Source organism: Nanorana parkeri, unplaced genomic scaffold (assembly GCF_000935625.1).
Source record: "Nanorana parkeri isolate BGI_ZX_2015 unplaced genomic scaffold, ASM93562v1 scaffold439, whole genome shotgun sequence".
Taxonomy (NCBI): Eukaryota; Metazoa; Chordata; class Amphibia; order Anura; family Dicroglossidae; genus Nanorana; species Nanorana parkeri.
In genome coordinates this window covers 689,364-702,129 of record NW_017306707.1, presented here as the reverse complement: position 1 = coordinate 702,129, position 12,766 = coordinate 689,364, and the positions used below count along the sequence as shown (strand labels likewise).

Below are 12,766 nucleotides of genomic sequence, written 5' to 3'. Positions count from 1 at the left end.
AAAAAAAAAACGAAAAAAACTGGTGTCTGTAGACTGATAGATCAAACAAGTTTATTTTCCAAGAACCACACATGGATAAATGTCTGCAAGTAATAGTGAAGCAACATTCAATTCCCTGCAGGTATGGGGCTGCATTTCTACAAACGGTGTGGACAATTTGATCAGAATTGATGACCCTCACATGCTATGAAGTACACGAGAATGATTATCAATAATGCAATGCCATCAAGCAGGAGCACAATAGATGGCAACTTTATTTTGCAGCCTGACAAAGACCTCAAACAGCAAAAATCCTTAATGAGGGAACAAAGCCTTGATGTTAACATTAGGCCAGTCTGGAATGACCTGCAGAGATAGAATGCAGTAATACGGTCAAAGTCTGCAGCGGTACTGTGACAGGAGGCTTGAAACAAACTACCATGCGAGTATCTTGAGAAACTGCATTTAAGTGTAAGGAAATTACTGTTTTCAAAGAGCACAGCAAAACCCGACAGGAGTTCTAACCATTTTGCTACTAAATCCAAAAGTAAGTGGCTATACACAGGCTTTCAAATAGCTCATCACGATCATCTTTTGGGGAAAACTTTGCCCCGTGTTTACAGTGTGGTAGCCAAAATACAACAAAGATCTGCAGAAGAATGACAGTAGTTGGATTGCAGAATCATTTCCACTGTCATTTCGCATTATCTGCTGTGATAAATATTCCAAGAGGAACAATTGTGGTTACAATGTGGTTCAAAGCTACACTCCAGTGTAGTGTGGCACTACACCATTTCCTCTCATGTATCTCATGAAGTCCAGATGTACTCTTGAGTAAACATTTTATTAAAGATTACACATTTAAATATAGACCAGTCATAGACCATGTTGACACATGCACAATAAAGGAATTTGATTCAAAAAGATAACTTGTCCTTTTTGTGAAAAATGTAAAACCATGAGATTTGAACATGGAAGGAAGAAGGGTGAAGGTATGGATTTGCTTCTCCAACAATCAGTTGGGATGGGGAGTTAAAAGAGAACTATGGGGTACCCTTTTTATCCCATAGTTCTCTTTAGGGTCACGGGAGGACGTATACTAACCTCCATCCCGTGACCCAAAGCTCAGTATATAGCAAGCTATTGCCCACAATATACTAAGAGCACCGCAGCAGGGATGGATCCCAACAATGCTGTCAAGATCCACCCAGCTGGCTGATTGACAGCGGGCTCTGCATATCTAGAGACAGGGCCAGCTGTGCCCACCCCCTGGATGGTGAGGGAAGGGGGAATCCATGTGGGGAGCGGTGACTGACAGTCACCTCTCTCTGCAGGGAGATGATTGGGAAGTGAGCGAGCGACAGTATGCGTTCGCTCACTTCCCGATCAATAGAGCCGACCTGCGACAGTTTCATTGTCACACATCGGCTCTAACTATGAGGATGAGTGGAAATCACTCACCTCATAGTTCTTCTTTAAGTACAGAATAGCTGTAAGGGAAATCAGGTGTGAAGAAAATAGAGGGTTCATTGGAAGAACTTTCTTGTACGGCATTACCTAATAGGCGATGAATACCTTGCTGCAAAAAAGGTTCCTCCTGATTTCCCTGCCCCATTCATCTGCAAATGAGCTCTCCCCTTGTAGGTTATCCCTCTGAAGAGTATGTACATAGTATGAAAGGAAGAGAGCATCCTGATCATTCCTCCCTCAGCCTAATTGAAATGTTTAAACTCTGCTAGGGGTCGCTGGAGAGGGGGCTTTGAATTTTATGGTCCGCACTTAATCTGCTAGTCGACTAGTCCAATACCAATCCTTATGTCAGTTGGCAGGTAGGGGTGAGGTCTGCTCAAAGTGGATGAGGTCAAAATGCATCATCTGAATGCCTGGGGAGTATTCCAAGCCCAAAGATATTGTTGGAAATCATGCTGGGGGGGTGATTAAACATGACAGTAAATTAACCCGGTCTTAATGCGATACCCATTAGAGATAATCAATGGTCCCAACATCTAAGCAGTGGGGGAGATAGAAATGAGAGAGAACAGGTGGGGAGGGGTCTACAAAAAGGTTCCAGCAGAGCTATTGTTTTCAGGGGGACAGCTGAGAAGACACCTATTTTGTGATTGATCACATGGAAACATTCATACGGGGAGGTTGAAGGTGTGATATAGAGTAAAGTCTGGTAAAGTCCAGGCCGTCAATCTGTTTGGATCTAGTTAATGTGCGGTTGCTTGTCTTGGGGGGGGGGTTTATATCCCCAGATACATTTTAGAAGCTGCAGATTTCAGATGCTTAAAGTATGAGAAAGGCATTGTAATAGGGATTGCTTGTAGTAACTGTTTAAGAATGTCCATCTTTAGAATGATGACTCTCCATAGACAAGGGTAGTGATAAGAAATGCCATTTAGGGAGGTCTGTGAGAATGAGGTCCATAGGTTCACCAGAATTCAAGGGAATAGTGTCTAGCAGATTCACAGTCATATGGTTGATCCACCTTGTTTTGCCATCTAAAAAGGAAAGGAGTTCTTGATCTGCATAACAAAAAGGCATGGGACAAAGATATTAAGGAGGTCTGATATTTTAGTTTACTTTAAGGGCTTGTTCACACCATATACAGTGCGTTCCAGGAAAAAATGCTGCATGCACTATGTTTTCAGACCGCACTGGACCAGATTGCAGGCATTGCTGTGCCTCCTGAACCCTTAACGCAGGATGCCAGCCAGGATGCGATACAGTGCGTTCCAGCAGTTAACCGCACTGTAAATGGTGTGAACAAGCCCTAAAGTTGCTCAGAGCTCCGAATGTGGAGATTGGAGCGCATGACAATCATAATACATCCCTCATCCTCATATAGCAAGATTGCTGTGCTCACTCACTCCATTTTCTCCATACCCCTTGTTAAATATGCTTCTAAGCAGTAGCTAAGTTGTCATGTCGCTCAGTGTGAATGGGGCCTAAGGTGTCTTTGACTTCTAAGAAAGTCCATGTCTTAGATGCATTGGTCTTGTGATAATTTGGCAGCGATTCTTAAAGGTGAAAAAAGCAAGTTAGGTACCTGGTAACTTCTTTTCTGGGAATCTTCCAGGGCAGCAGGGATTCCCGCCCTTGCCTTTTGAGGGGTGTATCCAACATTGTTTTCATTATTACCATCTGGTGGTTCTTCTGCCTACGGTTCTTTTGTAATACTGAGGTGGTGGGGCTGTACCGCCCCTTTTATTTTAATTGTGGATTATGTGCTTCCTGTTTTAGGTGGGTGGATTCTCTCTCTCAGGTGCTGCCCTTGAAGATGACTTGGGAAACTATTTTACTCCATCCCAGCCAACAAACAAATTCTGGAGAACATTATGCACATTGAGCAATGAAAAGGGGAATTTGGGGCATTACCAGTCATGAAAAGGTAACACACTAATGATGTAAGTGTGTGCTATAACCCATCTCCCAGATACAGGGAACCGCCACTTATTTATTCACAAAGAACAAACAGCAGCAGTTCAGAGACTGAGGCACAGAAACATGGATAGAAGGCATTTGTAACTGACATCATTTATTTCTCTAAAACGTGGAAGTGGCCGCAAATTACAGTACAGGTCAGTAAAAAGATAAACAAATACACCATTCATTCGTCATTGGTAATTATATGCGAGAGAGATGAGAGGTATGCAGAAGTACATTAGCACACCCATTTAGCACAACCATTAAGATATGTATAGCCCTGGGGCTTGCTAAAGTCACTGAACAACTTAATAAACCTTGCTATGGAACAATGGAAATTGTAGTCAAACAAGAATAAGCAAGTACGTAAACCAATAACGAACGTCTTCAGGTGAATCCATATTCTCTTTAAAGTAAATTTAACACGTATACATTTAGGCTGGATTCACACCTAGGCAACACCTATTTAGTGCGTTTTTACCTGCGTATGTTAAGTCGTACGTTTTTATCAGCAGATTTTGGCACATTCATATCAATGAGCAAAACACGCATAATACGCTCGTAAATAATCACAACATGCGTTTTTCAAGCATTTTCTATTGAATCTATGGGACAAAATGCGCTGAAATCAGCCCCAATGTAAATCATATAGTATTTTGTTTAAAAGGCGTATTTCTGCTTGCGACAAAACGCTGACATGTGCACTGGGGTCATAGACTTGAATGGGATTCCTAGTGTTGAACTGTGTGTCACACTGATTTACGAGTGACAAACAGCTTAGGTGTAAAAGGGGCCATAGGACCGGTTCACACCACAATACCACATTAGTGCCTGCGTTCCAGTCCATCTGCAAAAATGCTGCAAGCACTATTTTTGCAGATCTCACTGGACCGGAACGCAGGCACTGATGTGCCATGCGTTCGGGCAGGGGCGTGGTTGCGGTGCCATTGACTTCAATGCACCACCACACCCCCTGCCGTCTCTGTACGCAGGGAGGCCGCCGGGTTTTGATAGTGCGTTCCAAAGGCTGACCGCTCTGGAACGCACTGTTTGAGGTGTGAACCGGCCCTTAGTGTAGACATTTTTCAGTCATTTTTCTCTCAAATTATCAACCACTGTGTAGCACACATGTAACACAACAACAGACTGTTAACCAAAAGGCATCAAAACCAATAGTGCAGAGCACACAATTTATAAACACTTTAAAGCTGCCCACACGTTACAATCAAACTGTACAAATCATTTGGATTTACCATGGATGTGTAGTAAGGGGCCTGCCTAAACAATGCATTCAAGGCCTTGTAACACACAGTAGGTGTTGGCTCTAAAGCAGATTGTACAACCAGATTTTACCGTGTGCAGCTAGCTGTAAACGCTTTTGAGTTGAGTCCAAAGCGCTTTAAAAGGAACCTGCAAATTTTAGAGTTTTAAATTGCAGTATGAAATTCCTCACTTAACTGTCCTCCATATCACTGAAGTGGGGATGTTGGAAATGTTCTCCTCTTATAAGACAATATTCTTAAAACGTTTCCTATACATGTACACAGGCATTCCACATTGAAGAAATTAGACAAATGTTCACATTACGCATGATGAACTATTCTGTTCATACCTAAAGCTTTGATTCCTTTCCTTATTCGCCATTAGCTGCCAGATTGCTACCCGAACCAAAAAACGTGCGTATGTTAAGTCGTACGTTTTTATCAGCAGATTTTGGCACATTTGGCACTGAAGTTTATAGACAATGATCATTTTAAGTGTACAAAAGGTTTTCAGGTAGCCTCCGAGGAATGTAATTAGCTTCTTGAGATTCTTTGCAAGTAACCAGAACGCTCCAGACAATACTTATTATTAATGCATACACTATAGTAAGTAAAGAAATCAAAAACCCCTCCAACCAAATCAGCATGCATCACAGAGTCTTCTTAACATAGTACTAAAGCCCTTTTCCAGCAATATACTGTTGTAAATAAATGTAGCACCAAGACAATAGCTGAATAGTTTAAAAGGGTGCAAAAACACACTTAAATCCTGTCCTAGCCGCAGCCTCCTGCTATCACTGCTTGCTTCTCTGGACTTCCTGTGGGTGGCCTTAACATCATCACAAGTCACATGATCACCTGCTCGTGACTACATGAGTGCTCCTGTTTCTTTACAAATTGAATGTAACCGCCTTTAATCTTGGGCTGCCTGTGCTTGTCAACACAGGGAGCATCCACACGCCAACATCTAGCCCTTTCTGGGAGTGCGCATGAGAAGTGGCTCCAGGGCAGCTCTACAGGACCCTCCAGACCAAGAAGCCACCCTGAAACCAGAAACGGGACCAACAGTTAAGGTAATGCGAAGATAGGCAATTTTGAAAATATGAAAGTGCTACAAATCAAACACTGCAAGTCTTGAGGTAAGCTGCTGGAACTTAAAATATATATAAATTCTATCACACTTTAAAACAAAAAGGTGTCTCATCCTCTCACGTATCCCAAAAATAATGATGCACACACCTGAAATCTCAGCATCAATATAGCCATCATCAGCATGCCACATAAACCAGCAGTACAGTACATGCCTTAAAACAAAAAAACACTATATATTAAAAACACAACTATACAACATGATTGCAAGTTTCCACATATTCTAAGCATGTTAAAACAACTTCTAGTTAAATCAGCTGCTATACATACAATAAGCAGCCCCCTCACAGGCCACTACCAGCTGCCACTGTGACACTCATCTAACTATGGAATAAAATACATTAGATCCAGTTAATGGACAAACAATGAATTGGGCTGAGTTCATACAGTTGCTTTGTGATAATGCACATAATGCACTTTGGTGTGCTATGTTGTAAAAAATAGTACAAAGCAGGTTAAGCACAAAAATTTAAATGGGCCCTTAGAGTATATTAAGTAATTTATTTATTTTTTTTAAGACCCAAATCAGATTTGTTTTTTTCCATATGAGCCAAAGAGATTTTCCTTCACTTTCTATCCTAGAGACAACAGGAAATACATGGAAATCGGTCCAAAGCGGGAGGATATCCTCTCTTAAGATAGCTGGTTTGAAAATATGGAGTCAAGTCGATAATAGTTTTCCACCGCAGTGACGTAACAAAGGGAGGAACACTTTCATCAAACAAAATTCTATCACTGAATGTGGTTTTTGTTCAAGAAATTCCATCAACTTCCAAAATTGAATGTTAAAACCAAATTAAATTTCAAACATCTGTGAAGCCTCTAATGGCATTGTCAAATTTTCTGATGAGATGTTCTGACGAGACTTTTCATATAAATGTTGCTACAAAAATCTACCAGTGTATGGCTAGAAGAACTCTGGGGGAAAAATGATCTTAACCCTTGCAGTGGGGTTACCCATCGTAATCCAGTCGTTTTTCCATAATACCCATTATGCTCACATTTGGTTTACATTATGTGTCATCCCAATGGTTAGCATGCAGTTTGGCCAAAACATACACCACCACATCGTGTACAGACACACACGGATCCAATGTTGACCACACCCACACATACAATGTTGACAATGTTGACCATATTGCAGTCTTCAAAATCATCAATGGGGATCACAATATTAGTAACAAACTGTTTAATACCAAAACTGTATTGAGAACCCAGGGACACAACAAGGTTAGAAGTTCAATCTTAGAATTCGCAAAGGGTTTTTGACTGCGAGAGTAGTGAAAGTTTGGAATTCCCTTCCACAGGCGGTGGTATCTGCGGATAACATTGATACATTCAAGATACTTCTGGGTGAGTTTCTTCTCTCGCAGATTCTACAGGGATATGGGAATTGTTAGAGCAAGACAGATACACACACTGAACTGGATAATCCTTGGTCTTTATTCAACCTTACATACCACGTTTCCCCGAAAATAAGACACTGTCAGATATTTTTTTGGCTCACAAAAACACACTAGATCTTATTTTCGGGGTAGGTCTTATCTTTTTAATGTACAACAATACACACTTATTCATGTAGAAAAGTCTACATTTATTCATGTACACAAATACGGTAATCAGGGGTGCCGTACCTTTCCAAGAGCTATTTGCTAACCAATCGCTGGCCAGAATGAGCAAATCGCGCTTTCACTATCGATTCCTCACAGGCGGAGTGCATTTGGGATCACTTGGCCTGTTACAGGAGCCGGCGCTTTAGAGGAGGTATCGGTTTATGCAGCTCTGTTCCCTCCGGTGCCGCCTCGCTTCCTCTAGCGCTGGCTTCATTGGCACCACTGATTCTCTCTCCCGCGGCTCTTCAAGTTCCCCCTTATGCCACCACCGGCCGCGGGAATGGTTACAACTAGGGATGCACCGATACCACTTTTGATCAAGTACTCGCAGATACCAATTACCGATACTTTTTCTTAAAGGGACAGGTCAAATTTTTTCTAAAGCAATACAAACTAATGCTTTAAGGTCACTTTCTTTATATTATGATTCATGAGAGGACGAGGGAGCAGAATGCCGTGCGCTGCGTGATTACACGACACCCGGGTTCGGAATTTGCTAGCTTCCTGACCAATTGGGAAGCCGGGCAGCTAGTCATTGCATGCTACCCGGCTTCCTGATTGGCCGGGAAGTCGGCTCCATGCTCTCTCATCACAAGTGACGAGAGCATGGAGCCGTTTCCTGGCCAATCAGGAAACCGGGCAGCGTGTAATGATGCGCTGCCCGGCTTCCTGATACAGGAAGTACTCGTGCTAGGTATCGGAGCATTTGGGCGAGTACGAGTACTCACCCAAATACTCGGTATCGGCACCGATACTAGTATCGGTGCATCCCTAGTTACAACTAGGTCTTATTTTTGGGGTAGGTCTTATATTCGGGGAAACAGGGTACTATGTGAATATGCACAAGTATCCAATTTCGACTACGCACACAGGTATCCAATGTTGATCATGCACAAAAGTATCCAATATTGACCATACAAAAGTGTATTTTTTAATTTACAAGCTGTTCTTCCACGATATCATTGAGATTGCCATAAATGTTTTGTTCAATGCGTAGACGGTTCAGTACATGAAATACGTTAACATAATAAACGATTACAATAAACGAAGTAGATATGTAATACCGCTCAATCTTTACATTTTTCATACAACTGTAAACCATACCATTATACACACTGACTGTGCCATAGAACCCAAATGGACAGGTAAGGAATGTTGTTCAGTCCAAAAAATCTCTGTGATCAAGCCAACATTTAAACAATTTGGCTGCTGTCATAAGGATCATCAGGTCATACAGAGCAAATTCTAAATTGGTGTAAACATGATATAGGTTTATTGGGAACCAAACTGGAATCTGAGGACCCATTTTTGGGGCAACGGTAGCTCAGATTAATTGAACTGGAGGGATCACCGTTCAGAACTCCACAACAAAAAGGCAAAGCTAACCAAAAGTGTACACAGAACAATGGCAAACCAGAATTAAAATGCCACTCTTCCATTAATTTGGAAACCCAACACATCCCTCCCCAATACCCTAAAACAGACAACTGGGAAGCTAGAAAACTCTAAGTGTAATTTAGGTCCTGACTCAGAGGTTTCCTTTACCTAGGACTCAGAGGGGCTATATTTTATACCTGTGCCCCATAGTTGATAGACTATAATTTGCTTAAACATTTTTTATGATAGAACAATTACAAGCGTATTTAATTAAAAGGGCAATAAACAGTGGCAACCAATCAGAATTCCCCTTGCTGCCAAGTGAATCTGACTAGCTACTACTCCCAAGTTTGGCTCTTTGCACTTACTGAATAGGTAAGTGTATACATAGCATTTTTAAGGTCTGTTGACCAAGAGACCCTTACATAGTTACATAGTATTTGGGGTTCTTTTTACTATCTGCAGCGATATGCTTTTCGTACTCTGTTTTTGCTGCCCGGATGTCTAGTTTGCATTTTTTGTTACATTCTTTGTAGTTAAGGAACGCCAATGCCGTCCCCTCCGTCTTATATTTTATAAATGCCGCTCTCTTGTCCTTGACGTGTTGTTTTACAGTTTTATTAAACCATATTGGTTTAGTCTTTGATCTTTTATTTTTGCTCCCTAATGGTATACACTTTGATATAGCAGTATGTAGTGTGTTTTTAAAACAATCCCACATCTGGTCTGTGTTTAGGTTTTGAAATAAGTTTTCCCATAAAAAGGCATATGAAGGAAACAAAAAAACAATTCTAAACCCTCTTCTGGTTTTGCACCTAGGTATATTACAGTTGTCCCAGCTCAAAGCCAAAGGACTTCAAACCATGTATCTCAAGGCCGGACAAAATCCAAGTAACCAATATTCCTTAAAAATTACAGCTGCCACCTAGGCTTTTCTCTCTACTTATTGCCAATTGAGCTGGCTCCTAAAAAAAAAACCCAAAAAAACCCTGCTGGTTCCTGGATTGGAGGGACTGGCTCCTCAATTCCATGGGGGGATTCGGAGTAAACTGACAGCAGAGGTCTCCATAAGGCTAAACACTGACAATGGCATGAAGAGCTCTAACCGTGGAGTGCAGTCAGTGGACAGCTTAAATAGTCAGGATTTCTACCTAAGCCACAAAGTAACAAGAGGACTGTGTCAAAAAGCTGACAATCTACAGGCTGCCAGAGTAGGGCAATATCTGAGAAAGGAAGTAAACAAATGGTTGTCGAATTCAGATTAAGAATTTCAAGCTTTCAGCCATGCCAATCTATTGGCTTCTGCAGCCTCTTTTTGGGGTCTATGATAATCTGACAGCGGAAGTCCCTTCAAGGATAAACACAGACACTGGCATAAAGAGCTCCACCATGGAGTGCAGTCAAAAGTGACAAGATGAGGACTATCACAAAGAGCCGACAGTCTACAAACTGCCAAAGTAAAAAGGTGTGCAATCTCTGAGATGGGAAACCAAACAAATTCAGGTTTTTAAATCTCACGTCTTCCACCATGCCAATCTATTGGCTTCTGGAACCTCTTTTTGTAGTGTGCGTCACTCTACTGGCTTTAGGTACCAGTTATTGGAGTGCTATGGCAAACCGACAGCTGAAGTGTTCATAAGGCTAACACTGACAAAGACCTCCAACATGGAGCTCCATCAGTGGACAGCTCTGCAGATCCAGGACTTCCCTGCATGTCACAAAGCGACAAGACAAGGACTGTGCCACAGAGCTGACACTCTACAGGCTGCCAGAGAAATATCTGAGTCAGGAAGCCAAACATAGGTTTTAGAACTTGCCAATCTATTGACTTCTAGTGCCTCTTTTTGGAGTGGTATGGTCAACTGAGCGCTGAGGCCTCCGAAAGGCTGGATTGGATCCAGGATAAGGATTTCAGAAGCTCGGGTTTTCTTCTATACCAATCTATTGGTTTCTGCTATCTCCTATTGGAGTGCAATGGCAAACTGACAGCTGAGATCTCTACAAGACTGAACACTGACATAACAAGATCCATCAGCAGACAACTCTACGGCTTCCCCCATCTCACAAACTGACAAGACAAGGACTGTGCCACAGAGCTGACAATACAGGCTGCCTGAGAAAAATCTGAGTCATTAAACCAAACATGGTTCCAGAATTAGATTTCAGAGCTTCTACACCATGCCAATCTATTGGCTTCAGGTACCTCTTTTTGGAGTGCTACAGTAACCCGACAGCTCAGGTCTCTAAAAGGCCGTATTGGTCTCTTGGGTCCATTGGACCTCTTACTGAGGTGCTTTGGTAAAGTGACAGTTCAGGTCTCTAACGCCAAATTGGTACCAGGATTAAGTTTCGGAAGCTCAGATTTTCCAATCTATCGCCTTGTGTTACCTCTTATTGGGGTGCTATGGTAAAGTGACAGCCAAGGACTCTGGGGTCTATTGGACCTCTTATTGGGGTGCTCTGGTAAAGTGACAGCCAAGGTCTCTGGGATCTATTGTAACTCTTATTGGTATGCTATGGTAATGTGACAGCCAAGGTCTCCAGGGTCTATTGGACCTCTTATTGGGGTGCTATGGTAACGTGACAGCCAAGGTCTCCGGGGTCTATTAGTCCTCTTATTGGGGCGATATGGTAACATGACAGCCAAGATCTCTGGGTCTATTGGTCCTCTTATTGGGGTGCGATGGTAACATGACAGCCAAGATCTCTGGGTCCTCTTATTGGGGTGCTATGGTAACGTGACAGCCAAGATCTCTGGGTCTATTAGTCCTCTTATTGAGGTGCTATGGTAACGTGATAGCCAAGGTATCTGGGTCCTCTTATTGGGGTGCTATGGTAACATGACAGCCAAGGTATCTGGGTCCTCTTATTGCTGTGCTATGGTAACGTGACAGCCAAGGTCTCCGGGGTCTATTAGTCCTCTTATTGGGGCGATATGGTAACATGACAGCCAAGATCTCTGGGTCTATTGGTCCTCTTATTGGGGTGCGATGGTAACATGACAGCCAAGATCTCTGGGTCCTCTTATTGGGGTGCTATGGTAACGTGACAGCCAAGATCTCTGAGTCTATTAGTCCTCTTATTGAGGTGCTATTGTTACGTGACAGCCAAGGTATCTGGGTCCTCTTATTGGGGTGCTATGGTAACGTGACAGCCTAGGTCTCTGGGGTCTATTGGACCTCTTATTGGGGTGCTATGGTAAAGTGCCAGCCAAGGTCTCTTGGGTCTATTGGACCTATTATTGGGGTGCTAAGGCAATGTGACAGCAGAGGTCCCGGTAATGCGTGCCAACATAAGGACCTCCATCAGCTCTCCGGATGCGGTGCTTCTCTACAATGCACAAAGTGACAGGACAAGGACTGTGCCACAGAGCTGACAATCTACATAGATTCACAAAAAGTAGTTAGGGGGCAGCTTCAGTGACTTCTTCCCAGTCCACAAAGTGACAGCAGAGACTGGACCACAGAGCTGACCATCTAATGGAGAACAGTGATAAAGAGCGGCCCTGCTAGTCACGTCATCCCTCCAGCAGCACAATGCTCTTCAGGCGCCTCCCCCCAACCCGTCCTCCATGTTGCCGTGCTGGGCACAGGCCCGGGGAGAGGGGGGTGGAGTGCCGGTATGAGCCGGTGGCGGGAAGCCTACTCCTCCCCTCCCCTCACCCCCCGTGTTCCCGCGCTCCGGCCTCCATCCCATCCCGCCGCCTCACCTCCGCAGGACATCCCGAATCCTCCGGTCCTCTTCGTGCAGTCCGCCTGGGGTCAGGGTACGGTGCCGATGCCGCCCGTCCTCGGGTAAGGGGCACAAAGGCTCCGTCGGAAGAGGGGTAAAAAATGCCCCGGCCTGGATAAATAATATCCTATCACCCACCGCCGTATACCGTAGGGGGGTGCAGATTGGGGGGGGGGTCGGGTAAATAGGAAATAATAATAGGAATAATAACCCCCGGGCCGCGCC

At 43.3% G+C, this 12,766-nt stretch overlaps 1 protein-coding gene across 2 annotated transcripts in view; it reads right to left on the bottom strand.

Annotated features, from left to right (window-relative positions):
• STAG1 (stromal antigen 1) overlaps positions 1-12,735 on the bottom strand; it is a 139,902-nt gene extending 127,167 nt beyond the window's left edge. For both annotated transcript variants that reach the window (XM_018560207.1, XM_018560206.1), the window contains exon 1: positions 12,519-12,735. The gene's annotated coding sequence lies outside the window, so the exon portion shown is untranslated. The remainder of the gene's footprint in view (positions 1-12,518) is intronic.
• Between the last annotated feature and the right edge of the window lie 31 nt (positions 12,736-12,766).